The following is a 9,752-nucleotide window of genomic DNA, read 5'->3' as shown; positions in this document are numbered from 1 at the left end:
CTAATAGGCACAACTATTACATATCAATAAAAGCTAAAATAAATCAATTAAAATTTAAAATAAAAAAAGGACTGAAAAGTTGCCACTGGATCATGGAATAGGGAAATGAATGGTGTCCTCATTAAAGGTGGTCTCAGTGGAGAAAGGGAACAGAAGTTGGACTCAAATGGTTACAGAGAGTGAGTAGGAGACGGCGTAGCTTGGGAAGCGCAGGTAACTCCTCCAGGAAGTGTGCTGGGAAGGGGAGGTTGGAGGGGGTGCTGGCTTGGGTGTGAGTGTCTTTGAAGCTGAGCATGTGCCCAGGGAACAGACATGGGGAGCTACACCTCACCCCAACCTGCTCCTGCCTGGGCTCCCCAGTCTCACCCTGTAGATGCAGACTCAGGACACTGTTCCTTTTGTGGCCACAGGGCATGAATCTCTCAGGGGCCAGCAGCAGCAGCTGAGCCTCACCCGGGCTGTGTACAGAAAGGCAGCTGTGTACCTGCTGGATGACCCCCTGGTGGCTTTGGATGCCCACATCGGCCAGCATGTCTTCAACAAGGTCATTGGGCCTGGTGGGCTACTCCAGGGAACAGTAAGTTTGGGAACATGTGTCAGAGGGCACAGGGCAAATGCAGAGGATGCCCTTAGCATCCAGTCCTAACCCAAGTTTCTCTCACCACTCCCTTGCACTTGAGTCCAATTTTCCTCTTTGTATTGGTCAGCTTTTGCTGTGATGATGCTACATAACAAACAACCCCTCAGATTCCATTAGCTTACAACAGCAGCTGTTTCCTGCTTCTGTGTCTGTGGTTTACCTACTACAGCTCTGCCTTGGATGATTGGCCTGGGTCAGATGGACTCCTTGTCTTCTTGAGATAGGCTGAAGGAGTCCCCTCTGTTTCTCTATTTGAAAATGCTATTTTCAAGAAAGATGGCATGAGCACAAGAAGGGGAGCTCTCCCCACTCTGAGTCCAGGGACAATACTGCCACCCCTGCCCCCTGCTCCAGAGGCTGGCCAAGCAAATGTGTGTAACTTTTCCTTTCTTACTTTCTTTCCCCTTCCCTTCATTCCTCTTTCCCTTCCCCTCCCTCCCTCTTCCTCTCTCTCCCTCTCTCCTCCCTCCCTCCTTCCCTCCCTTCCTTCCTTTCTTCTTTTTGATGGAGTCTTGCTCCATCACCTAGGATGGAATGCAGTGGTGCAATTTCAGCTCACTGCAACCTCTGCCTCCCAGTTTCTAGTGATTCTCATGCCTCAGTTTCCCAAGTAGCTGTGACTACAGGTGTGTTCCACCATACCGAGCTCATTTTAGTATTTTTAGTAGAGACAGGGCTTAGCCATGGTGACCTGGCTGGTGTTGAACTCCTGGCCTCATGAGCCACCTGCCTTGGCCTCCCAAAGTGCTGGGATTACAGGCATGAGCCATGGAACATGGCCACATGTGTGTTAATGTTTAACCCTTCCCTTCCCAGACACAGATTCTCATGACCCACGCACTCCACATCCTGCCCCAGGCTGATTAGATCACGGTGCTGGCAGATGGGGCCATTGTAGAGATGGTTTTAACCGGGAGCTTCTGCACAGAAGGGTGCCCTCGTCAGTCTTCTGGATCAAGCCAGACAGCCAGGAGATAGAGGAGAAGGAGGTACTATGTGGGCTTTGCTGATTCTCTGTGCCTGGCTCTTGTCATCCTTGGGCAAAGAGGCTCAAAGGGTCCTACTGGCAAGAGTGGAGTGCTCTGGTCACACCTTCCCTGCAGGCTTATGCCCAGAAGCAGACGGCTCTCCAATAGGTCACCTCTCTCCAAGAAGAGCCAATAATACTGTCTATGAGCCAGGGGCGGTGCTGAGTGCTTCTGTAAAAAATACACTATTTCATTTGATTCTCACCGTACCCTCACAGGCATGTGAAGTTACTGCTGTCATTTTACAGGTGAACAAAGAGAGTTAAATCAGTTTCCCAAGGTCACCAGATTGGAACTTGAGTGTGTCCAGCTCCAGAGTCTATGCTTGCAGTTGCTATGGGGACAGCACAAGAAGGTTTTGGTGCCTAGGAAGCCACAACATGCCAGCTAGAGTTTCTAATAATCCAAAGAACACAAAGGGTGCTGGATACATGACAAGGTTCTGGAAGTAAAGTTGCCAAACCAAGCTCACCCACAGTGACTGACAAGTAGCAACTCATAGCACATCACATATATTAGCTCACTAATTCAACTTAACGCCCCCGCGAGGCTGGTACTAGAATCATTTCCATTTCACAGATGGGGTAACTGAAGCCCAAAAATTAAGGAACTAGTATCAGGTTACATGGCTTATAAGTGGCAGCACTGGGATTTGCACCCAAGCAACTTGATTCCAGAGAATGTTTTTTTAATCACGAGGCTTTTTACTATCCCTGCATGACAAAGCAGGGACCCACACCCTGGTCTCCCTCAATCTCAGACTTTGTCTCTTCTGAGAACATCTGCTTAGCATTGGCCCACCTTGGCTAAAAACACTAAATGTTGATTCACAATGTCCCAGTCCTGAAGCTTGAAGCTAGAACTTGCCTGTTTGTATCAGTCAGCTTTTGCTCAATGATGCTGTGTAACAAATAGCACCCCCCAACTCTCGGTAGCTTACACTAGCAGTTATTTCTTGCTTACAGGTCTGTGGTTAAACTTCTATAGCTCTGCCTTCAGTTATTGGCCACATCTGGGGATGGTAGTGGGGACGTGTCCTTCCTGGGAGAGATGGTACCTGAGGGATGATGGGAATTAGCCAGAAAAGAGCATTCCAGACACAAGGAACTGCTTGAGCAAGGCTGTCGGGAGAAACAGAGATAACGTTATACAGCGTTCACTGCTGTTTTTCCAAGCTCAAGTTCACAGCGGGTGCTCAATTATATTCACTGCTTGAAAAAAATGAAAGCGTGAGTGAACGCCTGAATGATGTTCCTGGAAGAACCCAAAGTGGGGTGTTGAGGTTGCTGGAGAGGTGGCAGGGGCCAGGACAGGGAAAATGGATGGTCAGAGCAGTTAAGGCCACATGGTCAGTGGGTGTCAAAGTGAGTATCTGGACCATGTTGTGTGATAGGACTCTCTTGACCCTTTATCAGATTGTGAAAACAATCTGATAAAAAGAGATGACAAGGTAAAAACTGAAAGTGATATACAGAAAGAAATCAGCATGAGGCCGTTTAGTTGGGCGGTCCTAGGCCTTAGATTTTGAATATGGACTGATTCAAAAGAAACATGCAACTACCCTTTGGCCCCAAAGTCCTCAAACATATTGTTGAGAGTAATTGATTTTCACTGATTTCCCTTTAACATGGCTCCTGGTCCTTGGACTTTACTATAAATGTCTTTCCTGAGCCCATCAGTGACTTCTTTCTTGCCAAATTTAGAGGCCTTCTTATCCAATCTGCCTATTGCCCAATCTTTCCATTATATTTTAAAAGGGTTATCATATATTTCTCTCATTTTACGTTTAGTGTTATAAATATTCCAAAGGTAATATGTGTTATTTGTAGTGAAATAGGATATACAGATTTGATGATCTGTGATAACCCAGGCTAACATGTTAATAGAATTTTTCCTGGCTTTTAAGTAGATTTTTGTATGTTTATGTATTCTGAATAAAGTCAATTGAGGACAGAGACAGGAATCATTATGACATGAATACTCAGATGTCAGTGGCTTTTGCTCCACATGCTTGCAGAGGACATTAGCCACTTCTGCAATGTTCCTGAAGTATTTCTGGGGATCCCTGGAGGTGTATCCTGTTTACTTATAAACAAGTCTTATCTTAAAGGTACTATTACTGCTCGGTCAAATGTCTACCTCCACCGGACATCGTAGACACTGCCGAACACCAGCACTAGCTCTCTAGCGCCCCGTAATTGTAAAGGCAAGGTTGATCTCTCAAAGTAAAAGGGTGGGGAAAAGATATACCAGAAAAATCAAAAGAATGTCATCTTAGTTTTATTTATATCAGGTAACATTGACAACCAAAAAGCATTACTGAAGATAAAGAGATTATTACATAATAATTAAAAAGTTCATTTCACCAGATTTAAACCTTGTTTCCTTCTATCACATTTCCATTCTAAGATGTACATTTTTTTTCACATTTTAATGTATCTGAAGTCAGAAGGCATCTTATAGTCAGGTAAGCAGCAAAAGTAATATGATCATAGTTGCTTGAACATTTACATCAAAACTTGTGGAATGGGTGTGAGAGGCATGGGAGAAAACTCTGGAGAAAATGGTCGTGCACTCCTAATGAACACTGAACAACAGTTGATGATACGGGAACAGTACTGCGTGAAGAAGGGTGGACATGGATGACTCAGTCAAAAAATGACTCAGGTAAGTCAAACTGAATTCAAGGAAGGTTGACGAATAATTTAGCCAATTCGCTTTTCCCTAGTTTGATTGATGAATAATTTACATTCAATAAAATTTACCTATTTTAAGTGTAACATTTAGTAAGCTTTGGAATTTACATGCAGTCATGTATCCGTGACCATGATCAAGATATAGAACATGGCCAGGAGTTCCTCACGGCCCTGTGCAGCGAGTGCCTTCCTCCAGCTCCCAGTTCTAGGCAACCATGTATCTAGTTTCAGTCACGATGGGTTTACCTTTTCCAGAATTTCGTATTAGTGAAATAATACAGTATATCATCTTTTGTGTTTGTCACAATCTTCCATTTGTTTGGGTAATTACCTAGATTGCTGTATTGTAAGTATGTGTCTAACTTTATCAGACAATGTCAAATTACTTTCTATATGGTGTGATATATGGATCAAGATTAGCTTTTTAAAAATATGGATTTACAATTATCCCAGCAGTATTTGTAAAAAACTATCCTTTCTCCATTTGATTATATTAAAATTTTTGGGTCTACATCTGGACTGTCTCTGATTTATGTGTCTGCATTTTTTTTTATCAGCAGTACACCATCTTAATTACTGTAGTATTGAAATTGGGTATTGTGAATTCTTCAACATTGCTATTATAATTCTTTCTCAAAATTCTTTTTTTTTTTTGAGACAGAGTCTTGCTCTGTCACCAGGTGCCAGGCTGGAGTGTAGTGGCACAATATCGGCTCACTGCAACCTCCGCCTCCCGGGTTCAAGCAATTCTCCTGCCTCAGCCTCCCGAGTAGCTGGGACTACAGGCGCACGCCACCACACCCAGCTAATTTTTGTATTTTTAGTAGAGACGGGGTTTCACCATGTTGGCCAGGATGGTCTCGATCTCTTGACCTGCTGATCCACCCGCCTCAGCCTCCCAAAGTGCTGGGATGACAGGCATGAGCCGCCGCGCCCGACCTTGTCAAAATTCTTTTGGCTAGTCTTTGTCTATTGACTTTCCATCTAATTTTGGAATCAGCTGATAAATGTCTACAAAAATCTATATTTTTTAGAAAAGAGTACAAATAGAGTTTGTATGTTTTTCATAACAGAGTATTTTGAGAGTTTGTATATTTTTTCTTACAGGGTATTTTGAGAGTTTGTGTAATTTTTATAACAGAGTACAAATAGAGTTTGTATATTTTTTATAACAGTACAAAGAGTTTTATATTTTTTATAACAGAGTATTTTGAGAGTTTGTATATTTTTTATAACAGAGTACAGATAATGTTTGTGTATTTTTTATAACAGAGTACAAATAGAGTTTGTATATTTTTATAACAGTATTTTGAGTTTGTAATTTTTTATAACAGAACACAAATAGAGTTTGTGTATTTTTCATAAGAGTACAAACAGATTGTGTATATTTTTTATAAGAGTACAGAGTGTGTACATTTTTAATAACAGTACAAATATATATAGTTTGTATGTTTTTTAACAGAGTATTTTGAGAGTTTGTATATTTCTTATAACAGAGTACAAATAGAGTTTGTATATTTCTTATTACAGAGTATTTTGAGATTTTGTATATTTTTTATAACAGAGTACAAATGAAATCCTACAGACCAAAATCCACTTTTCAGCAGGAGCAGCTGCCCGGCACCAGCGTCTTCCGGCTCCTCTGAGGGCTGCCCGCTTGGGCGAGGGGAGCCATGCCAAGGGTCCAGGCTGCTTTAGGCCATCTGGGCCCCACTCATCAGGGGACAGATGGTTTTTCTTTACTGTAAAATTGTGGACTTTTAAAACCTGTTGACTAAACAGTAATTAATTTATATTTGTGAAAAATGCCGCTGTCCTAGTGATTTCTGATGTAAGTAATGTTTATATAGTATGCATTAAATTTTCCTGCATTGTAAAACTGCTGTTCTTTTGATTCCTGTATATTGAAAAGTGTTACTGTGGATTTTTAGAATTGGGCTAACACGTTGCGTTGCAGTGCATTGTGGTGTGAGCTGTGTGCCTGGAGGTACCGCCTCGTCTCCCTTCCTCGGTTGCTGGGTCACATCTAGATTTCCTGACAGCTTGTGAAGAAACCCGTATTCCCCTCCACCCAGTACGGTGACATTGTTGCATTCAAGCCTTAACACCACAGGTTTCCAAAGCCAGTCCTGAGCACGCCGCCGCGGAGGTTAACAGTTCCCTGGCTGAGCAGCTCCAGGCCGTGGCCCACATCTCCGCACTCGAGGGAGGACTGGAATTGCTGAAACCCGTAGCTAATTCCCCTGGGTTAGTGCTGCCTGGGAGCATCCTGGGAGACCTGGGGTGGGGGGCACCCCCTCTGTCCTGAAGGAAATAAGAACACCGTGTCTGCCAGCCTGTAGCTTTGAGGGTAACTTAACAGATGGGTTATGGGGGGTGGCATTTTATAATGGAAACACTGTCACAAACGTTAGCTCTAGCGTTCTGGCTCAGGCCCAGCTCTGGCGCGACCCAGACAGAGGAAGGGCGGCACAGCCTGCGGGTGGAGAGCTCTGAATAGGGCTTGAAGTTTCCCAGATCCACAGTCTTCACTCATGTTTTGGTGACTCTGAGAGCAGACTAAATCCCTGTGAAGCTCTTAAGTCTTGATACCAAATAAGCCCATGTGTCTACTCAGAGCTGAGGGTCACCTCCTGTGACTCTGCTGTCAGCCCAGGGGACTTGGATGTGGTGGTCCACGATGGTCCTTGCCAATCCTGGCCTGTGCTGGAGCAGGAGGCTGGAGTTTCTAGTTCATGTAGTTACTGAGAAAGATGAAGAAAAGCTGAGGGCTCTTCATGCCCATAAAGAAACAACTCACAATCATGTAACTCGTGACTCAGCTGGAACAATTGGGGGAACTTTAAGAACAAGTGCTGCAATAATCAGCTTATTATCATTTACAATAGCAACAAGCCTTCGAAACTGCCAGCTGCCAAAATGCCTGCCTTTTACTGGAAGCGGCTGCCCAGATCCTCCCTCCTCCCTCCTCCCTGGTGGGCCTTGCAGGCCTGATATCATGGCAAGCCCTCCTCAACTAGTGCCAACAGAAAGGTCACTTACAGAAATCCAAGTCCCTGCAGTTTGCCAGACCAGAGTCAGCTCCAGATTCCAACCTGTGGCTTTTAAAGGAGCAGGATGTGCTCTGATGTCAGGCTTCACCTTCACTCAAACCCCTGCAGCCTACCTCGACTTTGTTCTGATCAGTGAGGGGGTGATGAGGAGGAGGAGGTGCAGCTGGACTGAATGAAAACTCCATGCTGCAGAAACCCGGACACTAATCGAGGAGCTCCCCCACTGCTGCTGGTGGGACCCTCCCCCAGGCTTGCCGTCTTGGGGATGTCCTGGTCAGTTCTGCAGCCGTATGATGTGGTGGATGACAATGTGGTCAGGCACCCTGGTTTTGCCCTGAGACTCCTGGTTTCTGGCTTTGTGTGGGAACATGGGCAGGTCCGTGGCCTAAAGTCTTCTTACCTTGAAGATGAGCAGAACAATATCCACTTACAGAGCATCACACGTGACCTCTTAATTTCCTTAGTGACCTAAGAAGGAATTCTTGCTAAAACCCAGCGCCTGTTAACCGCAGGTACCGTGGTGGCCTCAGGGCCTGGGGGGCTGTAAAGGGGCCTCTGGAGTCACTGCACGGCCCCCACATGGTCCCTTCCAGTGTTCAGTTGGGTGATCACCTTGCATCTTCACCTGCAAATGAAGGGGGCAGCTTCTTGAGTTCCTGTGGTTTTTAAGTAAGAGAGTTCACAGTGGAAAAGGAGGTTTGTAACTGTATGGGCTAGCTGGAAGACACAGCACTCAGTCCTTGGCTGGGGAGTGGGTGGAGAAGGCTGAGTTAGAGGCAGCTGGATGGGCTGAGGGAGGCCAAGGACAGAGTTGCCCGGCCTGGAGGGCAGGCCCGGCTCAGCAGTGGGCCCAGTACCTCCAGTACTCAGTACCTCAGCATTGGGCTCAGTACTCCAGAGCCTGCGTGACAAGAGAGCTACCCCTTGGAAAGCCACAGCTTGCTCTGTGGGGAGACTAAGCCCCAGCAGGAAGGCCCAGCAGGTACTGGAACTTTCTGGAGGTGCTCACAGTCTCATGGGAGAGACGTTGCAAGAAGCAGGCAGTTATGGGAGAGGACGTTTTCCTTGACCCAGGTCTCACGACCCTCCTTTGGACTAGCTCTGCTCCAGGAACTGGACCCGCACAGTGAACCAGGAGGATAAGACCCCTGTCCCCTTGGAGTTGATACTCTAGCTGGAGTGACGGGGGCAGGCCCTAGGGAAGCAAACAGAGGACAAACATCACATGAGTGCCACGGAGAAAACAGTGAGACGGAAAGGGATGTGGTAGTGAAAATCCTGGATCTGGGCAAACTGCAACCCTTCTTCAGATGGCCGAGCCCTGGCAATGAGGATGGGTGGTCCGGGCAGCATGTGGGCCAGTGGGAGGGTGCCGGGCATGGCAGCACAGACTTGGATTTGAACCTTGGCCCCGTCCCTTCCCAGCTGGTGTTCTCGGGCGCCTTCTCTCCCTCTTCAAGCCTCAACTACAGATACTAACAGCTCCTTGCCAGGCTGGGCGGGGACAAGTGAGGTCCCCAAGATGCATGCTGGGTGGGCTGGGCAGCTGTCATGATGTGAGGGTGGCACTGGGGCCCACACTGTGTTTTGGGATCAGCTCCCACTCTGAAGCCGAGACCAATGGCCCCTGAGCAGATGTGGTTCTAGAACCGTCCTGCAGAGGACAGCAGGTTTCCATAAAAATCAGCCTGCCTGGCACCCAACACCTAAACTCAACCCAGGGACAGTTCTGGGCCACTCCCTGGCCTCAGTGGACCCCTCCCCTTGGAGCCCACAACAGAGCCCTCCACACCCCAGGAGATGTGAAGTCACATGTGATCTCTGCAGGAAGGGGGGCGGGGAGGAGAGAGGCAGAGACTGCAGGAAGAGGCAGCCCCACCACCCTCCCTGAGCAAGGGACAGGAGGGCATGGTGCTGCTGGCTCTGGCCCAGCCTCCTTCATCCCTGCCTCCAGCTTTTGTGCAGGGACGCACAGGGTTCTGCTCATCAGTGCAGCCTGTCCTCCCTCCCACCTGCGAGGGGACCTGGGTAGGAACCGTTCTGAACCACAAGGCCCCTGTCATCACCCGGCTGCTCTCGGTGACCTTCACCTTAATGTCTCAGCACCCCGGTTTGGGTCTGGGCCCTCTGTGACCTGCCCCTGCAGGCCACTCCAACCTTCTTCAGTCCCCTGACTGCAGCCAGCCCCAGCTGCTCTCTCGGCCTCAGGTGGAGGAGGTTAGCTCTGCCTCCCAGCTGTGGCCCCTTTCTCCCTCCTCCATCACCTCCACCTTCCTGCAGAACACCTGGTGGTCTTCAAGAATCCATTCCAACCATCTCTGGCTCTGCCGTTCTG

Source organism: Aotus nancymaae, unplaced genomic scaffold, assembly GCF_030222135.1.
Source record: "Aotus nancymaae isolate 86718 unplaced genomic scaffold, 86718_ANA_hifiasm-v0.15.2.pri h1tg000049l, whole genome shotgun sequence".
NCBI lineage: Eukaryota > Metazoa > Chordata > Mammalia > Primates > Aotidae > Aotus > Aotus nancymaae.
The sequence above is the reverse complement of the archived record's forward strand: the minus strand, read 5'-3'. Positions refer to the sequence as shown.